Genomic DNA, 24,680 nt, shown 5'->3' with positions numbered 1-24,680 from the left:
CCCCACATATCTGCTGTTTACCACATATAGAGGGCTGGGCACTTCCTGGCATTATAGGAAATATGTTTGTTAAAATGAAATGGAAGACCTGAAATTGCAGAGTTGCATATTAAGAGATATTAACAGTATGTTAATTGCTGACGATGAGACACAGAAGCCATATTACTTTGCTCATGAGTCATTTTCCTTCCATTTGACCACAGAAGGCCTTTGGTCCCTGTTTCCTTAGGTGAAATAACACCAGCTGCATGACTGTCTTCTGTTCCAAAACCCAGGAAAAGGTGAGGAATCCATACTCCATGTTTCTGATTCTCCCCTACAGCAAATACTTTGCTTCCTATGAGGAACGAGCATATTTTTGAAGCCTCAAGGAAGAGATGGAACAACGCGATGCTCATCCATTTAATTTTCCTCCTTTTCCTACTGATGCTTTACACAATGCTACTTTTTTTTTTTTTTTTCTCCCCATTTGTTTGGTATTTTCTTCCAGCTGCAGCAGTATGATGGCATGATGGCTTGAAGGACTTTTCTACCAGAGCCCCTAAATCCCCTCCCTGATCAGTATGCTGAGCAGATCTTGCATTTAATATGTATTCTCACTTTTGGTGCATTGCCCCCAAGACTTAGCATTTTATATTTACCTGCATTAAAACTACATTCTCCATTTACCGGCCTCAGAGTCGAGCCCTTCTAAAGGGGGTAGCAGTGCTACAGCCTTGCTCAGTAAATCAGAAGAAAATAAAATAAAGTGTATACAGTTCATACATACACAAGGCAGTACTAAACAGAAGAATTCTCAAGAACACCTGCAATGCTGGTAACTTTTGGAATACCATGAATTCAGAAGTGCTAAGCATTTCGTTATGATGATGCTTTATATTTTTTTAGGAAAAAAAAAACCAAACCAAAACAACAAATAACCAAACAATTATTTAGCCTAAAGCACAGATTAGTATCTTAACTTCTGGTCTCATCCCTGAAATTACCAGCAAATCCATTCTGAAATCTAAGTAAAAGAATAAATTGAGCCTTGTTCTAGATCCTAAACCACTTTTTCAGTAACTCAGGAATATGATATTACCTCTGTTTCTTCATTTAAAGCTATCTTATTGTTAACATTTTCTATCCAGTAGCATGAAGAAGCCTGGAGGACTCTGGACATGCTGTGCTACCACTGCACTTCACGTGGCAGGAACCTGTCCCAGCCACCTGCTCACCACACAGAAGGTTTGAGAGCACACAGGAGCACAGGAAACTTGGCCAGCTTCACGGGTTCAGTGGCCAAGGCAAGAGTGGAAGCCACAAGAGACAATCTCTGAGCTTCAGCCTGTGATTTGGAAGGCAAAACAAAGAACATCAGCACTTTACCCCCAAAGTCATTCACACAAATAGATCCGTGTACCTGAGCAAAGGCCCACTGACAGTCACATCGTTCTGAACTAGGAATGACCACAGGAAGGCATCAGAGTTGCAGCTGGATATCTCAGTGCACCCAGAAGAACTCATCTGAGAGGACCTTCCCTGCAGAACTGCCTTGAGGTCACAGCGTAGCACGAGTTCAGCTCCTCCACGTTCCATCCCTTTGCCCTGCGTGCTGATCTTTGGGACTAGCAGGAAGGAAAAAAAAAAACAACATATCAACTTTATTTCATTCTCAAAACAAAACCTGGCTTTCACCCCCTTGCTTGGCTGGAAGGACTCATCACTCCCTTCTCTTAAGCACATTTCAAATAGGTTCAGCAGCACAGCTCAATGAAAGCAAGAGAAGCATCCCAGTTTGCCACTTCAAAACTACAGCACAACTGCACGCCATCCAATCAAGGTCCACTGTCTCCCATGCCAGCAATACCTTTCAAGAATTCTGAGTTAGTTAAAACCTCCTTCAAAAACCCACGTTGGCCATCTCTAATCAAATTACACTTTTCAAGCTGTTCACTCCCAAACCCTCATAAAATGCTTTCTAATATTTTTCCCACAACTGGTGTTAAACCGTAATTGCTTGCAGTATCTTTTTGCCCCTCTTGAATAATGGGTGTTAGATTTGCCACTTTATAGTCCTTGGGAATGTGACCTGTCATTATAAAGCTTCTAAAAATATCAGTTAACACTTCACAATTTTCTCTCCCTTATTTCCTTTAACAGCAATGGATGTACCCTCCCTGGACCAGATACCTGATCTGCCTTTGAGCGTAAAACCTTTCAGCAATAATTTTTGCAGTCATTTGCACACTAACACCTTTAACGTGCCTGGAAATACAAAGTCAGATCTGTAACTGATGTAAACTGATGCAACTCCATTGATTTTAGTAGTTACGTGTTTGCATCACTTGAGGAGTTTGGTACAAATTTCTATATATTTACCTCATTCAAAAGCCAAAACAACTCATTTCTCCTTATTTAAAAGACTGATGCAATTAGCTAGAATGCTTCATAGAACATCAAACTCATACAATGACAATAGTTGTTATTAAGCAGGGTTGCACAGAAGTTGGATTTTTCAACAGCAGCAGCCACAAGAATCCTCAGATAAAAAAGGTTCTACAGAGGTTTCCTTTCTTGAGACGTGAGATTTGAACACAGACATTTTTCTGAAAGCCCCTGTGTTTCCTAACAAACAAATGCTTTCAAGCCTTCGCCAGCCCATCAGCTGGTTCCTCCTGTCCTCAGCAGTGGCTGCTGCTCTGATTCCTGCCTCCTGAATCCTTGAACCACGACCACTGCTATCAATAGGGCTGCAACACATACAACCCTGCTGCTCTAACGAGCAGACCCTTTGTAGGTTTGCCTCTGACATCTCAAGGCATAGCATCCAGCTGCAATACTGAGAAACACATCTGTTGACCAAGGATCGAAAAAAGGCCAATTTACGCCTAAACAACCCCAGACTTTATACATTTCTCCTTCTTAGTGCAGCCCCCAGGTGGTCCTAGCACAGCTCATCCCTATGTTTAAGCACAGGAACCATCCTACCCTTCTCATACAATAAGCCCAGACCTCAAGAGGAAGGGAGGAAGGGGAGAGAGTCAGCTATATCCAGCATTGTTGCTAAAACTCCACAGTAGGCTGACCTCGTGGCCTCTTCCAACAGTCTTTAATACCCAGTGTTACACGATTCCTCACGGCACTTTTTTGGCGCTGGACAGGGCAGAGGTCAAGGTCTGGAATGTCACCAGGGCTGCTGCTTTCCGAGCAAAGACAATTAGACGATTGTCTGGACAGCTGAGCTGTGTGCGATAAGCAGCCCATCAGCTCTCGGAGGTGATATAAACAAGCTGCCTGGGCACTGCCTTTTCCTTTACAGCCTCCTCTTTCCTTTTCTGGGGATCCCTTGTATTCTTCTGTAAGTGCTGCTCTCTACAACTCTCCTTCTCTGCAGCTGGAACCTCTGGTGTTAAAAAAAAGACAGCTGTGGATGCTGCAGAACACAGACAGCACTTGAGCCACTGAGACAAAGAGCTACCGTGGTGTTATTGCATAAGAAAACAACAAAAGCGTTCATCCAAACCATTTCCTTCTAAAACATTAAAAAAAAAATTTGGTCAGATAACAAAAGGACATCTTACAGTTCTATACCACCTCTGTTCTAATGATCCTAAAGTACTTGGTGAACTACAACCACCAAAAACAACGTAATCACAGAACTAAAATCCCACTGACTCCAAAAGAACGTGCTCCAGTGCTTTGCTGAACTGACCGAGCTATCAGAATTTCCATGCTCTCAAGGCAGAAGTTACCTATCCTGCTCCACAGACAAGAGGAACACGAGTCTTGCAGAGAAGCTCACTTAGACTTACATGCCCAGATCAAGCAGAAGGATGCACCAGAATCCAAAACCAACAGGCAGAAAGCAGAGTTGGGCTCATGAGGAGAAAGAAGAGCATATGAGAAAGATAAGTGCATCAGCACTGAGTAGTCTAGAAATATTACCCTAATAGTTCCCTCAAAATGGGCACTCAGTTCCAGTTTTAGACGTGGCAAAGTGGCACGAACCCATTAAACCCAAATCTTCCTCCGGTTTCGCAGAAGGATTTATGGGAACACGACTCTTTTCAGGCTCCAGGGCCTGCAGGAAACCCCTCAGGGATGTCTGTCTTACACAGAGCTCTTTCATAGGACTTTTTCAAACCAAACTTGCAACACATGGGAATCCTTCCCCCAAATTTCTAAACGGGACTCAGGAAGAAATGTGCCTCAGGAGAATCCTCTTTGGGCTTTTACACAGAACCCACCCAGACGTAAAGGGAGGTACTTTTCAGCCCCATGCTGTGCAGATACAATCAATAAAGCTCACAGCTCTCTCCCTCACTATCCATTCTCACCGCCTCAATTTAAAGAGCTGCCAATAACTCAGGACATAAGCATCAAACTTCACACAGAGAGAGCATTAAACGAGGGTAAATTCCCTCTTACATCATCCAAAGGCTGACTATATACCAGTTAACAGAATATCCAGAACGTGTTTTATTTACATTCCTCAAATCAGGCACTTGGGTTTTTATTATTTTATTTAAAACCAACTTTAGTCAGATGAGTTTGTCTGAAAAGTTCTTTTAAAGCCCTGAATAAGTTCTGCTGAGCAAAGCCAGGCCTCTCATTACTATTCTCCGAGCTTCCAAGGCACCTTCTTGCACCATAACAGCACCATGACAGAGCAGTGACATAAAACCAAGGGAAATGAATCAAGGCTGTGAGTATCCACACTATTAAATGTAAAACTTCTGTTTGTGAGCCTCAAAGGTTTCTTAAAGCTTAAAGAACGTCATCAGCCCAACTGTGCTAGGAACGGTGAGCTGCGTAAAGCTTGGTTTAGCACAACTTCTTTTGGGGCAGAGGCATTCAGGATGAAGTCCTGACCTGCACGAAGTTGGATGTTTTATTAAAATTGAGGAAGAATGGCTCACTTGAAAAACATCTGTTCAAATATTCTTTGTTGTCTAGATCACAATAGGCTCAGATCCAGAGGAGTCCAGATACAGAAGATCGGAAGAACTTCTCAGAAGAGGAGAAATTGTAAAAAATAAAATTAAATTTAAAAAGGACTTTCAGAGAGGGAAGAGGGCATTTTTCAAAGGCGTTCAAAATGCCATAGAAGCTTATTTGCTAAATACCAAGAGGAGCATAGGTGTAGCAGAGATTAATTGACCCATCTAGGTGGCAGAAGCTAAACAAACCCATTCCAAGATCTGACTGCCATTGGCACAGCACTTCCAGTGCCACACTACTCAGCAGCTTTCCAAGCTTTCAGCAAAGGAATAACATGAAAGAGATAAATCAACTCACTGCCTCCAGTAGAGTTTCAAGATGTGGTGCTCAACATGATTAAAGTCTTTTCTAGCTACTTCTAGATGCCTGTCCACATGTTTCTGTGCCCAGCTAAGCTCTGGGCTTTTGGTTCTGGTTAATAAGAAATAACCATTAAATGGTTTGGAGGAAACCTACACATGCTCAGTTTGATTCTTAAATTACTTTTAGCTCACAAGAAGTAACTTATACGTAGTAATCAAGACACAAAAGAGAAGGAAAAGAACATTTAAATGAAGACCAGTAACCTGTTCAGACTTTATAGCAACTAGCTACGCTGAACGAAAATGAAATCTGTAATCTGCGTTAAATCAGCTTCCATTGGTAGCAATTCTCCTGCAGTAAGAGGGCCCTTCCTCCTCCCTTCATATAATTTGACCCCCAGGGCATAAGAGCTTTCTCCTCTGCAGCTCTTGCCCATCGGTGCATCTTCTTTGCATCTCTTTTCCCCTTCAACTCATTCACACTCTCTTCTAAACTCAGCTGGAAGCATCTCTTTTCCCCCTTGCCCACGACTCTTAATTTCTCTCTCCCTTGGCAGTTATTTAACTCATTAACTGAATTAATTTTAACCCTAAAGCACTTCGGGTGAATAGATTTTATGAAAGATCTGATACAAAATAAAGTCTCGGGGATTTTATGCCGCTGTAGGTGCACAAAGGAGCCTCGGTGTAACTGAGAATCAGACCCTTATTTCCCAGATTCTACACGGAGTTTAATCGCAGTGCGACTCACAGATTCCATTTAATGACAAAGTGGCTCTGTGACTGATAAAGGTCCCATGCCTCTGCTGCAGTCTAAGTAGCCAAGCATCCTGACTGGTGGAAAAATTATTCTTGGAACTGTTTGAAACAGCATTCTCCATCATTTCTCCCCACAAACTTGCTTCTTAGCAAAACTCTGATTCATTTTAGAATGCTTTTTATTAGGTAATATTAAGAGGAAAGTAGAGTCTGATGAGGTGGCTTTGCCTTTTGCTCTGAGAGGTGGCTGCTTGGCAGTGGAAAAAAACAGAAATTCTGCATAGAAATAACATGGAAGTTGCCCTCCAGAATGTTTGTTTTACTAGGTGTGCTGATGGCTTTGAAAATCAGCTAGGTTTCTTTTTCAGGTCAATTAAACTTCTGTTCAGCAAAACTGCGCTGGAGACGAGAGCCTACCAACATGAGGTATTGATTGTAACCTGCTAGCACCCAAAAAGGGGCATTTTGTCTGGCTGTGCACAAATGGCTCCTGAGTTTACAGTTTTCCATAAGTGTTCAGGAAAGGAGGAGGGAAGTGAGCAGGGTCTGCAGAAGTGTGCATGGGACAACCAGGGGGAACTGTGGCCCTTCTGCAATGGTTGCACTCCATAAAGCATCACACAACTTCACAGCATTCACATTACATAAAATTGTATAGATTCATAGGCTGCTCTGAAAGTAATGCCTCCTACTTATTTCCACGGAACTACAACAGATGCAAAGAGAACAGTAACACTTTGATGGTTTGGTAGCTGAGAATTCACACTATTTTTCAGCATAGCCACCACCGTTAGCTATGCATTTTCACCAGAGATAAACAAGAGGCCCTGCTTCTAAAAATCTGCCTGGCTGTCCAGAACGTGGCTCCTGTTATCTCTGGAGCTAAATAACTTGCTACCATTGTAAACATGCATACAAGAACACAAAGACTTTGGTTGGGTTTTCAGATATAAGGAACAGAAACAAGTCCTGCGTGGCATCATCGTAATTGCCAAAAGGAAGACAGCATCAGCTTGCAGAGTTGACATGGCACATGTATGTCTCATCCCATTTTTATTACAATATACTTATTTGCGTATTTGTAAATTGCATCAACTGCTGTAGCATGACTACTATTGTTGGCTGACCAACAAAAAAGAAGAGAAGGAGGAAGAAAAAGAGAGGAAAAGGAAGAGAAAAAAAATTTAAAAGATAAAAGGATGAGGTAGAGGAATTAAAAGAAGAAAAAAAAAGGAAGCTGTCTGGGACTGTGGCTAGTTTCTCCATTACAGATACTCACACTATAATCATGAGCACTAAAGAACTTGCTCTGATCTCCTCAGAATAGATGACCTTGCAGCTCTTTCCTCATCTGTAATTTCTAGATTTCAGCTGATTTAAAAGACAGCTAGGAAGCAAAATAGTGTTCACAGATCAGCGCCAAAGAGAAGTCCTTGTATCAGGAACACGTCTGTCTGTTTCTGATACATGGAGCAAATTGACCCCAAACACAGCCCTGGACTCGTCAGTCGTTTTCCCTGGGAGCAGTAAATAGGGAGCAGGGCTGAGAAGCTAAGCCAAACTAATTTGGCCAGTTATTATTTGACTGAAAGGTGATACTGAACGTTTAAATGGTTTATCCCCTTCTTGTTAGTGGCATCATTCAATCAGGAGTACTAAGCCTCCAAGTGAACGGATTGCAACCACCGAGGGAATTACTCGCTCCAACCAGGAAACGTGGGGTTTGTTAGTTCAAACAGCATCTGTAGGAAGCTGGTAAACAACAGCTGAGATGATGAAAGATCACATCAACTCCTTGCTTTGAAGTAAAAGATATTAAAACTACAAGTGTACGAGTTCTTATTATAGCTTAGCCCCCTCCGCCTGCTCATCCCCAAGAACCTGGCATGGTTGTTCTTGCTGCATAACAAGCCATGTAATAAAATTCCATAAAAACATCAACGATGCGTTTGAAAGTGACATGAAAAGGCGAGGGAGGCCTATTGCTGGTGCTGCTGCCATTAAAGGCAATTTGTTCCTTTTTGCCTGGAATGAAATCAAACATTCTGCCAGGCCCAGAGTGACGTTCTGAGCCTCAGAAACCTGGGGTACGTTGTCACTCATGGGCACGTTCTGAAGATGCAGCAGCAGAACCATTAGCACCGTTGGTGCACGGAGTGCATGTTGGCTGCTTTGCAGATGAGCTCAAGGACGAGGGGTCACACTTTAAGAGCAGACTCATAAGGCACTGAAGTGCAAATTCTCCCATTTGCAAAGTTGGTCAGATACTTGCTGATAATTACAGAGCTACAAAATGAGTGAAGTGCCTCCTCCTGCACGTTAAAGGGCTGCAGGTTACTGCCTACAGTGGTTTTGATAAAACAAAACCATTGGAAGTCCTGTCTAACTCCCTGAAAACCACCCCAACATTCAAGTACTGAAGAATCAGAGTATATGCATCTTAAAGTTCTGTTGCTGTCAGCTTCTATCACATCAGTCCACTCCAATTACAGAGAAAGATCTCCTCTCTTACTCCTTTCCCAAGATCAACTCTCTCCATCTGCTCTAAACCCCCTCCAAATTTACTACTGGGTTTCTTCTTTCCCTGCCAGTAACCCCCCCACCTCTCTTTCTCTTCCTCACTAATACATCCTATCAAGTTTTTCAATCTTTACAAAAATGGTATCTCCAGAATCCAGTGGCTGAGGCACTGGGCTGGGTCTATGGAGGGTCAGGCTTGAATTTCAGGTCTCCAATGGTCCCACAGTCATTTCTCTCTAAGCCATTCCTGTATAAAATAAAGGTAACAACTTACATCTTCATTTGCAAAATGCTTTGAGGTCTCTGCATGAAAGTGCCAAACAGCAAGCATGAATAATATACGAGAGCTGCAGGACAAGAGATGGTTTTTGTTTCTGGTCCTAATTGCACAGAGGGAAATGTTTTATCTAGGTAAATATTTTTCCACAATATCTTATTGTTAACAGTAGCCTTTTGCCCTTACTATTTAAAGCCTTGAGCTTTGAAAACTAAGACTTCCCTCATTGGAAGGATCTCTGAAACTCTCACCCTCACAACATGGACTCAGTTTCTGGAGTTACTGCAGAGCCTCACACTTCCCACCAACCATTTTCCTCCTCCTCCCCTCTGAGCCACTTTTGTAACCATTCCTTTACGTGTATTCTTCACTACAACAGCATCAGTGATTTTAATATCTTAAAAATAACAGGTGTTCCCCAACGAAGGAATGCTAAGAGATGCAGAGCCAGCTATGAATCTGCATCTCAGAACCACTGTATTCAGCCAATACCTTCCAGAAAATGGGATTTTCTGAGCCTCCTCCTCCTTGCCCTTAAAAACAATGGTCAAGCAATCGTAATCCATCCTTCCTTACAGAGGCTATAAACTGTCACATTCATTTGCCAAATGCTTACGCATAAACCTGAGCCAGAGACCGGTGGCAAGTAATGGGTTATTAATTAAGGCTGATGGATGTAGCCAGTAGCTTTCTCTTCTTTTCCATTTGTGGGTAGAAAACTGCACACTTCCCCTGAGCAGACAGAGTGCTGTAGCTTGTCCTGCTTCTCGCTACCAAGTTGAGCACATGCAGGACCCGATTTCGCTTGTCACAGAGTGCCTGCCTCTGGTGACAGCGTCAAGCATGAATTGCAGGAGTTGGGGATAAAGAAGTGAGGCACGAGGAGGCTCGACTGCACAGGTCTGCCATAGTGCTGCTGTTTGTCTACAGGAACACCTCTTTCTCCACCACAGAGCTGGTGGGTCCGATTCAATCAGCTTTGCAACGTAGAACATGAAAACAAATCTGTTCAGGTTCTCTCCCTCTCGTTACAAGACTTAGCACCTCTGCAGAATGAGCACAGAGAGAAACACACACACTGCAAATGAATTAATTAGACATCATGAAAGAATATGCAAGGCTGGGAGGGGTGTCTTACAGAGCAGATTCCAAAGTAACAATTGGTGAAAAAATTAAATTGGATTCCCCAGTGCCCCGAGCATGATAGATTAGAGCAGCCAAAGCAGGGAGAAACATACGTGTGTTAGGACTGATGCATTGATCACCATGCACACAGATCTGTGAGCATTGCCCTTTTCCCTACTCTGATGGTATCTGCTTGCATTATGGGGCTACAAGTCATGCAATAAAAAAAATTCAGGTTTCATTTGACTCTTGTTGCACTGCACACCAGAGCTGCATGCTTTACAAGTCTACTAGAGGGAAATAAAAAGTAAGACTTCCTGCACGTCTGCACCGCTTCTCAGGTTATGAGGCAAAGAGAAAGAAAAAAAACAGCAGTAATTGCTTTACATATAAATGTGAAAACAATTTTAGAACTCCCTGGTCCTGTATCAACATGCGTGCATATGTCTTTTACCAGCTCTGAACTGCACATTATCATAACACCTACGAGTAATGATAAAGGAAAAAAGTTACACTCCACAGTTCTGTGTTAACCTGTTTATATCTGAGCATTTGCAGAATTGCTCTTTTCCCCTTGAGGTGCACATGGGGATGCTAAGGGCTCTACAGCTTGTTTTATTTTGCAGTTGGTAGTTAAAGTTTAGGGTTATCTCCCCTAGTCCTGCCACAGCGTGCAGCAGGAGGAAGAATCCAGTGCACAAACTACAGCCCCAGATGCAGACATGGTATCAGTTCATAGGTACTGATGGCTGAGCTGGATTGCTGCATTGCTACAGTGATGCAGGAAGTATGACAGAGAAAGAGAGAAGTGCTGGTATGTGCATTTCATTAAACAAACCCAAAGAAAAGACAGATTCCGTGTGACAAACAAGCAGATTTTTCCCAAAATAACTGAATGGGTTTTTAATTCAATTGTATTGTTATTTCAGTGCTAATCTATCCACATAAACCAGCCGTGTATTCTACTACATCCATCAACAACAGAACATACGCTCCAGCAAGAAAAAGGAAAATCAATACTATGCAATTAAAAATATTTCTTTTAAGTAGCAGTAACCTAACCTTGGCAAAGACAGCCAAAAGCTTGTATAGCACACACGTAACTGAAATGAACCCAAGTGGACGTTCTCCTCAAGCATTCATAAGGAAGCCCTAGGGAGGTGAGTGCCACTTGAGGGAGAAACAAAGCACTTACCTCAGTGTAATGCATTGCCAGAATCCATTAAAAAAAAAAAAAATACAACCCAGAGCACTTCAACTATTTGCCATGCCTGCTGCATATGGCCCCATGTTCCAGTTACGTCTATGGAGCAGTAGTTACAGCTCTTTGAAAGAGGACTGAAACTCAACAGCCATAGTAATTAATGCACTGAATAGCGAGCATGTGTGCTGCTGACAGACTGGGTTTGATTATTATTGTGTAGGGAAGTCCTTCTGGCCAGACCTTGTGCAAACCCACTGTAATTAATGGGATCTGCAAAAGTCTTTGCGTGGGCCCAGGAGCTTGTGGAATTATTTCTTAGATTTTAAGGCCAGTCGGTGCCATTAGATCATATCGTCCAATCCAATACAGCACAGCCTAGAGAATTCCATCAGTCAACCTTGCACTGAGCTTGCCAGCTTGGTGTTCATTAAAGGACACCCATCAAACTGTGGAGAAGCCTTTAGACAGGCAAAGCCTAAACAGCAGACAAGCCAAGCTTCAGCCAAACTGATGACAAACTCATTGGTAGAAGAAAAGAATTTCACTGCAATCTGCTCTCTCTGACCCTAAAAACATTGAAGTCCTTTCTAAGCCAACTAAAACTTTTTTCAGGTTGAAAGAAATGCAGAATTAGAAAGCAGACAATGGGGCATCACAACAAGAATATGGGTGCTATTTGTAACGAGCTGCAGTTTGAGATTCTCCTGCCCTTTTATGCTATGCTTTCATTTCAAACCCAATTAATTTTGTATCCCAGCAAATGAGAGCAGTCCTTTCAATATGTTTTCCTATCTCTGGCTTGTGGAAGGTACTGAGAAAGAATTTTCAGTGCAATCATTATCATCTGCACAATCTAGAGGTTACCTTTCCCCCCCAGATCCTCATCCTTTCCACTCTCATTCTTTAAACACTTCAACTCATCATGCTATATTTAAGATTAAAGAAATGCAGCAACACAGTGACAAATTTAAGTATCTGAAGGCAGTGATAGACTTCTCAAGGTGCCATATCTTTAGCTCTGTGAAGCTGCTTGTACTGGATTTACCTTTTTCATGTAAAGATCTGAACAAGAACGTGGTACAAACTCTACTCTTGAGGAACTCAAGGGCCTCACAAAACAAAGAGTTTTTTATTCCTAAGCAGAGTAGAAGATCAACAGGCAAACTAAGCTGAATTTGAACTTGAAATGTCATAGTCTGCTTGGATGCCAAAGACGGCAGTCTGAATGCTGTCCAGAATGCTTAAGGCTCTGATTTAGTGCCCACTGAAATCAATTATTGATTGGAGCAAGCGTTGGAAGATGTCTTATGTGAGCTGCCCAAAGGGACATGGGAAGTTCATGGCAGAGCTGAAGCCAGCCCCAATCTCCAGACTTTCTATTTTAACCATATGTCCATCTGTCCTTTTAAATTTTTCTGTATGCTTTTTTAAAAGCAATTCCCCCCACTTCTGCCCCCCCTGCTCTGCAAGGAAGAAGAAGATGGCACTTTAACTCTCCTAGCCGCGCTCTGTCAGCTCTCGCTGCCACTTGGGATGTGCTGTCGCTTCCATGGAAACAGAATCATGAATCTTTTTCCCAGGAAATGCCTCCAAACTGCCTTCATTTTGTTTTGTTGTTGTTTCTAGGCAAGCCTGTGTGTGTATGTGCACATATGCATGCTGAGGCTGTAGGACTTCTGCTGCTGTTTAATGTAGAAACATCCTTTTGGAAACAGAATTAGTGGAATGTATTACACTTATCCTAATATTATCTCAATTTTTAAAGGACTTCCCTTCTTCTGAGTGGGACTACTTTTGCCAATATTGGTTTTGCAGTTTGGATGGTGTGCAAGTATTAAAATACTCAGATTTATCTGCATCTCTCATGCTCTAGGAAACATAGTTCTCTGCTGCAATCAAAGAAAAGGGAATCTCTGCCATAGCAGGTCTACGTAAAGCTCTGCAGCTCACTCTGACCTCTTGCTTTAACTTAGCATGTGTTTTCCACCACCTTGGTCAGTGCTGGGGATTGGACTGGAACAGAAAACTTGACAGTCTGCAGCTTGGGCTGCCACGGCAGATCCCACTGCTTGAAGTTGGGAAGGATCAGCATCACATACTGAATCAAACCCCAAAGAGGCAATATCATGCACACTGACAGTGATTTACAGCCAGGCAGGTTCTCTTACACCTGAGGAGAAATTTAAGAGGAAAGAAGTCCATAGAAAAGGCTGCAGAGCATATCAAGTCACACGGTTGCAGAGATAAGGGTCAGCTTTACCCATCCTGTACAGGTTTTTCCCCATCAATATCACTATGCAAAGCTGCCAGCTCTAAGCCATGATTTTACCAACCAGGTTTACACCGTGGCAATCTGAAACAGAATATGAGACTGAAATCCTGAGCTCTGCTCCTCAAGAGCTCCTTGCAGAACAACAGGACACTGCAGTGCATTAGTGCTTGCATATTTTCAACTTCAGTTCTTCCCCATGTATTTTGACTGGCTATCCCATGGTATACACTCCGTACAGTGAGAAATGCATGCATAATATATTGTGTACCTTCATATTACTGCCATTTTTTTGTACCTGAAAAAAAGCAGATGCAACCAAAATTTGTCATAAATTTCTGCAGCTTTGAAACCAAAGCGTTTAAAGATTATCTAGAAGCGAACATATTCTTACTGCTCATATAGAAATCACACTTCATTACGGTATTGATGTCAGTTTTACTTCTAAAACTCTTAGGGATAAGACAGAGCACTAGAAGAAGCCTGTACCACTGCCTCTATTTCAGTCTCTAGTAAGCATCAACCATAAGAAATCCTTAAAATACTGATATTTAAGAGGATCTGCTGTAGAGAGAGGCAGCATTCTGGTGGCAATGACACCATGCTGACCCAAAACATCGGCATAACTCTGCAAGAGAGTTTAGTAGCATCTGGGACACTCATCCCCATGCAATTCCATCTGACATGAATAATAATCCTCTCCTGCCTTCTACTGCTCACCTTCCCTTTTATTTGAACAGTCAACTCCAAGGGGCACACACTGAATACAGTTATCCAACAACATGAGTCACTTGAACTTAAGTGCTCCTATCATGGACATCACCCAAAAAGTCTAAGCTAATTTCAAAGCAGGGCCTTAACTTGTGAATTTAACGTCACAGTTTGGTGTGATGCAAACCCTTCTGACTGCAGACCCCCAGTCTTACAGTGTTTTCAGCCATTCCCAGAAAAAAATAGAAACCAGTAGTAGTGACCAAGCTAGAATCATTGAAGTTGGAAAAGATCTTTATGATCATCTCATCCAACAGCCAGGCCATCAGCACTACACCCAATAAACCACATCCCTCAATAATACACATTCCTTTTAACAGCAGTTGATGAAGCCAACTCAAACATGGCAAGGGTTAAGCTATCTGACATAGTAAAGCTGTATGAAATGGGCAGAGCAGCTTTGCTGTCATGTCCTCGTACCAACTTGCATTGTACAACAAATGATTTTGGCTGCAAAGAATTCTCCCACTGTTATATCTGCAATTCTAGTGCAATCCACAGAAACCGTGTTGGTTTCATGTGTCATAACAGCCTGAGGGAAACTTTACTTTTTCCTTATTTCATTCCTATCTCTTCCTATTTTTCCCTCCATCCTGCTAACAATTAATTATAAAGCTACACCTAAATTATAAATTACTAACTTTAGAAGGGAAAAATTTACTTGAAATTCTGAAGGGCTGATATGTCAAGATTGGAGAGAAGCAGCTGTTTTGGAAATGTTGCCTTTTTCTTTGTTCCGAATGCTATTTAAACATTGGCAGGGGGCCTCATTAAAGATGAATTGATGAATTAGTAAGTAGTGTTGTAGCCAGAAGAGACAGCATGTGCTCCTGTGGTGAAAACAGATTTACACAAAAGAAAGGAAGGGGGAGAAAATATCCCATCTCAATGTGTAACAAAGTCAGTTTTACAATATTCTATCAGAGCTGCACCAATCCCAAGCAGGATCCATTAGAATTTCCAATATAAATTCATATTTGGGGATGGAGTTGGAACTGGATGCAAAGTTTCCTCTGGGCTAAAAATGTAATAGACAAGTTTTGGGCCCTAGAGCATTTTAGTTACCAAAATGTTATGAAGTGTGAAATAATAATAATTAGGGATATAACATGGAAATCACAAAACACGATAATACAATCCAGCTGAAAAAGCAAAGAGAAACATCAGATGAGCTATCACAATAGATGCACGCGTGCCTTCATGTTAAGGGCACCTTAAGTTTTAGCAGCTGACTTCAGTGGAAGTCTAAGGAGGAAGGATCACATGGCCAAGATGATAAGGGAAGAAATACCAAGACCCAAGGTAGAACTGTTTATCTGAGTGAAACACAACGAAGTCAAAGACAAAAGGCCTGTCACAGCTCCTGCCTGTGATACTCGCTCCTCTGGCCTTCATCTCTTGCTCCATCACCAGGAGATGCAGAACAAGAGAGGAGGTGCATTTCCACACTGCAGAAACCAGTGGTTTCCCATGGTGGGACTGAGCACCTCACACAGCCCTCATCACAAACACGCAGCCATCGCCCAATCCTGAGCACAGCCATCAACCAATTGGACACCAACCCATCTTCTCATGTGATGTTTTATCAGCAGGTGAACAAGTGGGACTGTGACTCTGATCTTAACAACAGAAACCAAATCCAAGTGCCCAAGACGACTTCTGTGTGGAAAGAGTTGCAAGTATGTCTTCAAAATCTTCCTCAGACCTCCTTCTTGAAAGGCACCTCAACATTTTGCCTATATATATTTTTTTATACAGAAGTTACTAAGAGTTGCATTTGTATCTTAGGCAAATGGAAGAGAAGGCCCTTCCACTGACCTGTGCACTACATAAGTGAATCCCATGCTATTCCTTGATGGTTAATTTCCCTGCTAATTACAATAATTTGGCCTCTAACAAGTAGAACTGTAAAAATTTAGCTGATATTTTTTTAAAGACTATAGAATGATGAGGGAGAAATAATCCATTATTATTATTTTACCACCTGTGAGCTGCTACTAATTATTCTCCTTCTGTGCTAGGCACTATACTGGCATAGGTTAAATTAAAAATGTACACAGCCCACAGAGTATTTTAAATAACTTGGCTTAAAAAAAATTAAAAATCAGAGCAAATATAATTTCTGAGTTCTGAAAATGAAGCATTGAGTCACAAAGAGGCTTTGTGATTTACTCAAGGTCACCCTGGCGATCTGTAGCACAGCCACAGGCTGCATCCAGACCTCTCGTAGTCAATACCTTTTCATCTGTGACTGATCTGCAAATTATGAAACAAAGGAACATAACCAACTACCAAGAAAACAGATCTGAGTGACTCCAGTGGGTGTTCAACGCTTATAAAAGTATATATATATATAAACAGAGAGGGAGCTCCAGGTTCCTACACTCTGATTCATTTCAGATCTATCACTATTAATAAACCTCAAGAAGTGTCCTAAAATCTTGCAAGACATTAGTTGCTCTTTTACAGTTACCAGAGGACCATTTATCCTACTTTGTTAAGCGTATAGGAGTCGAGCTTTTCAATTGCTTTAATTTTTTATCCATGTCAAGGATTCGGGACAAATAAAAAAAACAGTGTCATCTGTGCCTTGATTGCTACGAGGCTGGGCTTCCTCTTGCTTTGTTAAATCATTAATGAATTCAGATCTGGTTAGAGACATTTCGCATCTGATTTATTTTGCTTTAAGAGGAAATGCCCAAAACTTTCATGGTGAACACCACCAAAGGAGAAACTGAGGCACAGAGCACTTATTGGCTTAGCATTGGCATGTGAGCATCCTGAGCCAGAAGTCGGACTCAACCTCGAAATGCTGCTGCTTTCTCAGAACCCCAAACCAGATGGCACAGCTGGAACATCCCTGCATAAGGGTTACATGCCCATTTTTCAAGTTGAATTCTACTCTTCCCCTTTTAGAGGCACAGGAGGAGAAATATAAAGAATAATAGAAAGTTCCTTACAAAATAACCAGCCCTGCTCTCGCATACACAAGCAATAACAGCCAGCAGTTAAAGATGAGGAGTGTAGAACTTGGCTTCCCTTTTAAACCAACTTTGGAGATCTTTATGTCATTTTAAGTTTGATATTAAGGGATGGTAGGAACAGATTTTTTTTTAATTAACTTTATGTCCCCTGACTCCTCCTCAACTGCTCCATGTACTTTATTACTCACGTTGACTCCCTGTGACCATGACCCAGATTCTCACCGATGCAGAGATTTGATCAGGCAGAGCTGAGACCATGGAGAAGCAAGGGGAGCCTCCCAAAGAACACGTTGGGCAGCCTCACCAGGCCTAACTTGATGGCTTAAGTTAGAGCAACCCAGTGGTTCCTCCAACTCCATTAAGACTATCAGTCTGATTGAGACCCAACAGCACGTGAAAATTTGGTGTCAGATTTTCTGTCCCTTATAACACGTACTTGTACAACAGCACTTGGAATTTCCCTATGTGAATAACTGCCATTGATGGTTAAAACCTCACTGCTTTGCATCATCTGGGAAAAGTAAAATGGAAAAACATGGGAGAACTTTGCTCTGCTCGTGTCGTATTAAATAGCATTTTACTCCTTAAAAGTCAACTGAATTACTAACAAAATAAAACACCACCTAGCATAAACAAAGAGAATGATACTTGGCCCAGAAATAATATCCTAATTTAAATGAGCTACCAAGAAAATAGAGATGGAGAAAATTCTCCATCGGATTGTTTTCTAGCTCAACTAAGAATCACCAAATGAAACGCCAAATGGAAGATTAAATCTGAAGTGCTATAATTATTTAAATCAAGGAGACAAAAAAATGCTAAGGGAAGCAGAATGACAGCATTTAAGAAAAAAAATGGAGGTAGATAAACTGGGCATTTAATGCCAAAATAATTTTAGGGTTGCAGCCCAGAAATAGTTAACGCACACTTATGGCAGAACATGTTTTAAAAAAATAAATGAATAAATCTGAGCTGCCTATTCTTCTAAAGCAAGACAGCTCCCATTCAAAAATGTTTCATACCATTGCTGCTCCTCTGGCTTTGCTGTACTTTCTCTAGGTAGGGTCATAAAAAAATATTGTACCTTAAAAAAAAATGTACTTGAATCTATTGATTTCTGCTGTACTAAAGCCCCTGACATTCCGGCGCGATGAAGATATTGCTCTGGACCCTGTGTGCCTCCTCATACTTCTCCTCTGCTTATGAGGGTCTCTAAGGATGGTATTAAAGATATTGTAGTTCCCACTTTCCGACTCTGGGATATCAGCGAGATTCTCCTGTGTAAAGAATAATTATCAGCACTGCTGTTACCTCTAGTAAGTGTGTAATTACATGCTCTGTTTTGTGGGCTGTAGGCTGTGCAATTTTAAATTATACAGTAATGACAAATTCTCTATTTTTCACCACCTTCTTCCAAATAATAATAATAATAATCATAATCATCAACATCATAATGAAAGAAAGAAAACCTTCTTGCGTTACGATTGGCAGTTTGCATTTGGTTGTGGATTTTTTTTTCCTTTAAGATAGAGAGGGCCATTGAAATCTAAAGAATCTACGACAAAGTGGAAGAAAAAAAGCTGATAGAGAAAGGGAATGAATAAAAACAAAGAGAGAGGGAATATAGAATAAACCTTAAGAGAGAGGGGAGGCACAGAAGAATACTCGATTCAATTCACCCAACAGAGTTTGCCCTGCTTTTATTGGAAAATCTGGTCGATAAAAGGAGCCAAACGCATACTGGAATCCTCCAGAAATGGAAAGAATCTCTTTACAAGCCCTGAATTGAGATTTCTTTACAAGAAAGAAATCAGCACTCGGTGAAGGAAATTAGCCTGACCATGATAAACAACATGTAGTGCAAAGTGCGTGTAATCAGTTCAAGAGATCAGATGTCAGAGAGCTCCCTTGCCTGTCCCTGGATCATCACACCAATTAGCGATTAAATATTAAAACAAGACCACTGCATACGTGCAGAGATCACTAGAAGCTCTCCTAAGAGTGCCTCTATGGCCACACAGACAAAGGCAGAAGAGACGTTCAGCAGTAAGCCAAGCCTGTTTGGAAAAGAGGGACCACCACCGAAAGGTGACAAAACCCATCAGCAGCAATGCCAGAGCAACATTTTTCTGTGCAACAGGGAGAAGCTTTCCTTCCTGAATGCAGCAGCAGATCTTCAGCTTGTTTATTTGGCTTCAATTAAACCAGTTTGCATTTTACTACTCAAGCACTTCGTAGCACCAAGATCTGAAAACAACTTGGGCTCGACTTCCACTCCATCCTCAGTGTCTTAGTAGGAATTCAGTCTTCCACTGCTGTGCTATTCAGAGGCTCTGATTTGATAGCATTATGTCAGGCCACAGGACATAAATCACAAGAAAGATGAATGAAAACATCTGAGAAAACCGGTGGCAGGACAATCCCACCTCAGCACTGCCTGCACAAAGACCAGGGTCAACAGAAGCATCCCTTTCCCTGCCTTTCCGATCACTTTGTGACTTTTTCTTCCTGTCTCCAAGTCCTAAAAGCAGTAGTTTTTTGTCTGTAGTAGGGGAAAGTAATAGAAAATTATTTCCTTTTGCTCTATTTTTTGTGCATCCTGTAGGCCTTAATACAGGACTCCAGAACTAGCGCTAAGAGATTTCTTCTCTTCCTCAACGTTACAGGTCTTGTAGTTGCTGTGTCAAAATACTAGTGACATGGGAGGCAAAGGGCAGCCTGGAATCAAGTCCCATTGAAAGTCGGTTGGATTTGGGGACTAACATGCCTTGGAAAAATATTCTGCATTAACATCTGTGGGACTAGTTATGTCCTTATGTGAGTTATTGGATCAGACTCAAAAGACAAGCAGCAAGCCCTAAAAGAACAAGGTGAGGGATATGCACGACTGGGACATGAAAAATAGGAATTAAGTCAAGCGTGCAAAATTGTCATTAAAATTTACCAGTCCAGGGACTAAATATATGTCTCTCCCTTACAAAGCCTCATGGAGAAAGTCTTGTAAAAATTAATAGGCACTGAGTCAATAGCAGTCTACAGGAATAAAATAGGGTGCCATATAAATGGCTCTAAAATCTACAAGGAAATGTGAAGTTTGAGAGTTTTATTTTCTTAAATAACAATATTTTAAAAACTCTGCAATCACAATAAAAGCCTAAGATAAGTTTAGAAGAGGAAATAATTTACAATTAAATATCTTGAAGACACCAGGAAAAGTACTGCTGTCTTGAAAAAAAAAACCATGGCTTGCCTATAGGTAGTAGGATTTTATTCTCAAGTTTGATCTCACTTAAATTTGCCTGGTATTCTACCATTTTTGATAAATTCTGGAGGAAATGGCATCTTTCAGCTATTAGCATGATCTCGTTAGTTCTGTTCTGTGGCACAGGAGCAGTTCTGCACTGGTTTACTAATGGTGTGTCAGAGCCACAAAAGTGCTGATGTTTCATTATAATTAATGAACAGGACCATGAGTAAAATGGTTCAGATGCGCTGCAGCAGATGCTCATATCCTTTCCAACCAGAAGTTTGATAAAACTACGCTGTGCTGTGAGAAGTTACCATGCCACACAAATGGAATACCTTTCCCATGAGGGCTTGTTGTCTGTGGCAGGAGCTGTTTAAGAACTCTGGATGATGCACTGGAAAATAATCTGCTGGGAGTGCTGCTGCATCAGTGGAGGGAATGGCCTGATTATCTAACAGGTGTTCTCCATGTCTAATAATTAAACTTGGGCAAGGAATTGAAGGCAAAAGGAACACAGCAAAAAAAAAAAAAAAAATCAGAAAATATTAAGAATGTTTTCAACACAATTACAGAAGAATTTTGTGATCTTTACAAAGCAGGTCTCTGCCTGACCAGCATTAAGTTCTGTGTTTTCAGTCTGCCCACACTTCCGAGAGGTTCTGTGCTCCAGCAAAAGGCAGCCTTGACTGAATGCCCAACCTAATGCCAGCCAAGGACATTTTGAAAGATGCTCCATTTGAGCCTCAAGCACAAGAGCATTTGGAGAATCATAAGCAAACGGTAAATGGAAACCAAACCCCAATGAGGCTACAATAAAATATAAAGAAAAAATAAATCACCTGGTGCCTCAATTCCCCCTTTCTCAAAACAAGCACTGTTCCTCAGCCTGACTCCCTCACGTATCGCTTTGCAGCCAACGAGATTCAAGCAGCAGGTAGAAGCTGTGATTCATTATTACAATGAACTGCAGACAAAGAATTCTTTTGGACTGGTTCTGTATGGCCATAGGTTAAGTCACAAGCAGCTTCTGTTCAAGGCAATCTGGGGGTTCAACAGCTTTCAGGATCAAAAATACATACAAATAATGCAGTCTTCTGTATCTGTATATATAGTTTGACCATTACAACAAGCACAAAGCAGTGATTTGTTTCACATCAAGAGGTTCATTAGTGTACATAGCACATTCCAGATCCTGTTGAATGATGCCCCATAACTGCCAAACATTATTCATTAATACCTTCTATGTGCACAAGAGAATTTTGTAACTCTCCAAAAATAATAGGCTGTTTTCCTGCCCATTTTGCCACACATCCATACAGATACTAGGTGTGGAGTTTTTCCTGTAGCGCCTCTTCAGAATTTGTTAGGACAGATTTGGTTCCTCTGTTTCAGCTCAGTTAGGAGGAAGGCTGTAAAAGTTCAGCCATGGTTGAAATTTTTCCTCTCAGAGACAGAACGTGATCTGATCTCTCTATAGAGAGTTTCAAAAAGCATCATCATTCTCCCCATCCTCTACCTGGGGTTCACGTTTCAGATTTTTGAATGGATCTCTTCTCCTAGATTTTAATTGACAGTGAAAACCTGATTTCTGAAGCCAAGGTAAGGTACTGAAGGTAAGTGATCAAAACACTGCCCCTGTAATAAATCACTGCAGTCCAGGTCACGGTTTAGAGTGTGAATGCAGCGTTCAATAAAGAAACACACTCCACCTTTCAGCTTCAAGCTGACCCCAGCTAATTGACCTCATTGTAGTCCCACCATTAATCATTCTGGCACAAGGGGGCAAGAGGCTGCTCCACTGCATAGACTTGCACAGGGTGGGGGTGGAAATAAAAGGTAAGAGGAAATCATAGACAATTCTTCCATAATTAACTCATTGGATTTCCAGCTTTGTTAAATGTCACCGTTTTACCAATAGGATCCGATATGAGTGGTTTGTCCAGTTTGTGTTTGCTTAGCCCACAGATGCCCAACACAGCAAATGAAAGAAGATGGGACCAACTGCCTGGCACCAAGCGGTACAAAGACACAGGAGAGCAAAGCAGAGCTACACAGTTGTTTGAACACCCAGAGAAAAGCAACAAATCACACCCCTCACTCACGAAGCCTTCAAATATTCTCAGCTCAGTTCTGTGTGTGACCCTGCTGTCACTTGCACGAGACCAGAGCAAGTGACATTAGAGCAAAATCTGCACAGGGTTTCTTGTAAATGATGCGTCAGAGAGCCTTGTGCCAGCGCACTTTGGGAAACAAAGAATCCAGCCCTGCACTTGTCACACACACAAGATAAAAGCTAAATGTTTATCTATTTATCTAGTAAGTTAGAATAATCATCTGGAGACCTGCGGCCACGCTCATGTGAATTATTTCAACAATTTAAATGAAGGAAGCAATGTTATTCATATAGAGCTGAAGTCTATGTGTAGACGAAGAGAAGTTCCAAAAGTAAGTAAATTTTGAGGTCCCAGAACAATCAAGCTAATAATGTTATTTACATGTATGGACACCTCTAAAAATTGTTTAAAAGAAAAAGCCAATGGAAGATGGTGGAATTCAAAATCTGAAGTTTCTACTGAAAAACTTCAGTGGCCCTGCTTTGAGTAGGGAATTGGAGCAGATGACCTTCAGACATCCTTGCCATCCTAAATTATCCTATTACAGGAGGTGTGAGATAGACAGAAATAAGTCTTTTAAACACTGAAATTCAAAGGGATCTAAACGTGAACATACAATTGTTGAACATCATCTGGGGAAACCACCTCCACAACTACCTAAAGGATTTACTGCAAACCAAGGATTTAAATTGAATAAATTGCTCAATACTCTTGGACACGATCCCAAGCATCAGTGATAGAGAACACCATATAGTCCTTCCTTCACACAAGTGCTATGATACTGTAGAGATTTCACAAACTGTAGTGCCCAATGAATGCACAGATTTGGAATCATCTTCTAGCTCAAGCAATTGCTACGGTGTTGGGATATTAGAAAATGACAAATCACAGACGATCAGTGTTTGATTTTCAAAGGCCCTGAGCACAGGAACCCAATTTGTGGAAACATGAGCATCAGTATTTCTGCCAAGTCAGATCCCTAGTCTTAACATTTTTGAAGATATGCTCCAGTCTTTCCTGAAACTCTTCTTTCTTTCTTCATTTTTCTCCATTTACATTGAGTGAATGCTTGAATGCCTCCCCGCTAGCAATTCAAAAGAAAGGACAATCCCCTTGGAGTGCGAGACACAGAACCTATTAATAAGCAAATGGAAAGAGCTGGCATATATTCCTCATTGTTTAATTCGTCAGCCACTAGAGTCTGAAGCATTTCTCTCCAGGGCCTCAGCCACGTAGAGTCAGTGTGGGAGATGACTTAATGCTATTGTCTTGAGCAAACTATCTCAAAGTCTCACACACAGCAAGGACTTGCAGGATGAAGGCACTCATTTAAACAGACAAGCCTATGTTTTAGGGGAAACAAGCCTTTAAGCCTATACATGCTGCCCACATCTGTGCAAGATTCAATTGTGTGGGTGAAAAGGAGTGCAGAGCTTTAGGGAAATGACACGCTCTGCAGAACTGATGAACTGTGTGAGGATGGCTGGTGAGAAGATCAAGCCCTTATCCCCACCTGGAAAACTATCACTTCAGTTTGTGCTTCTGGAGCTGTCTTAACCCTCTCCTCTCTTTAATCTCATTTTCCCCTTCCCCTCCTGCAATATTGAGCAGTCTGAACTGATTACAAGTAAATGCTGTCTGATACACAACTTTGTAGCTCCCAACATCACTCACTGGGAAAGGAATGCTGGGTTTTAAATCATCAGGAAAGATGTTGCGCTAAGTTCTGCTCTCACTGAGTTCTCCAGCTTTATGGGAATTTTCACTGCTCTGCATGAAAAAGCATTACTCTGCCAAGCAAGAAACGTCAACACGGATAGAGCAAAGTTAAAGCACTGGAACACCCAACCGATGGACCGAGCAAAGCGTTGTATCCATCCAACACCCAACTCCTGCTCAACAGGTTGACTACTTCAGCTTCAGTCCCTTTGGCAGTTGCTGCATTCCCGCATCTAACAAACCCAATTTGTGGGTTTTTTCTTCACAGGTTTCTGGTGTACCCAACACCACCACCCAAACCAACAGCCAACCATCTGGATAATTCCCCTCAGAAAACACTTCCCCCACGTGCTCGCTGTGCCTCCCTAAAGCTTCTGTCTGGGCTCTTCCCACTGTGTGTGATCTG

At 41.6% G+C, this 24,680-nt stretch overlaps 1 protein-coding gene across 5 annotated transcripts in view; it reads right to left on the bottom strand.

Annotated features, from left to right (window-relative positions):
• Positions 1 to 24,680, bottom strand: part of CDCA2 (cell division cycle associated 2) — an 84,516-nt gene that overhangs the window by 9,064 nt on the left and 50,772 nt on the right. For all 5 annotated transcript variants that reach the window (XR_016460069.1, XR_016460070.1, XR_016460072.1 and 2 more), the window contains one exon: positions 1,403 to 1,607. The gene's annotated coding sequence lies outside the window, so the exon portion shown is untranslated. The remainder of the gene's footprint in view (positions 1 to 1,402; positions 1,608 to 24,680) is intronic.

This window comes from Phasianus colchicus, chromosome 27 (genome assembly GCF_987193195.1).
Source record: "Phasianus colchicus chromosome 27, bPhaCol1.hap1.1, whole genome shotgun sequence".
Classification (NCBI taxonomy): Eukaryota; Metazoa; Chordata; class Aves; order Galliformes; family Phasianidae; genus Phasianus; species Phasianus colchicus.
This window is presented reverse-complemented; position numbering and strand designations above follow the sequence as displayed.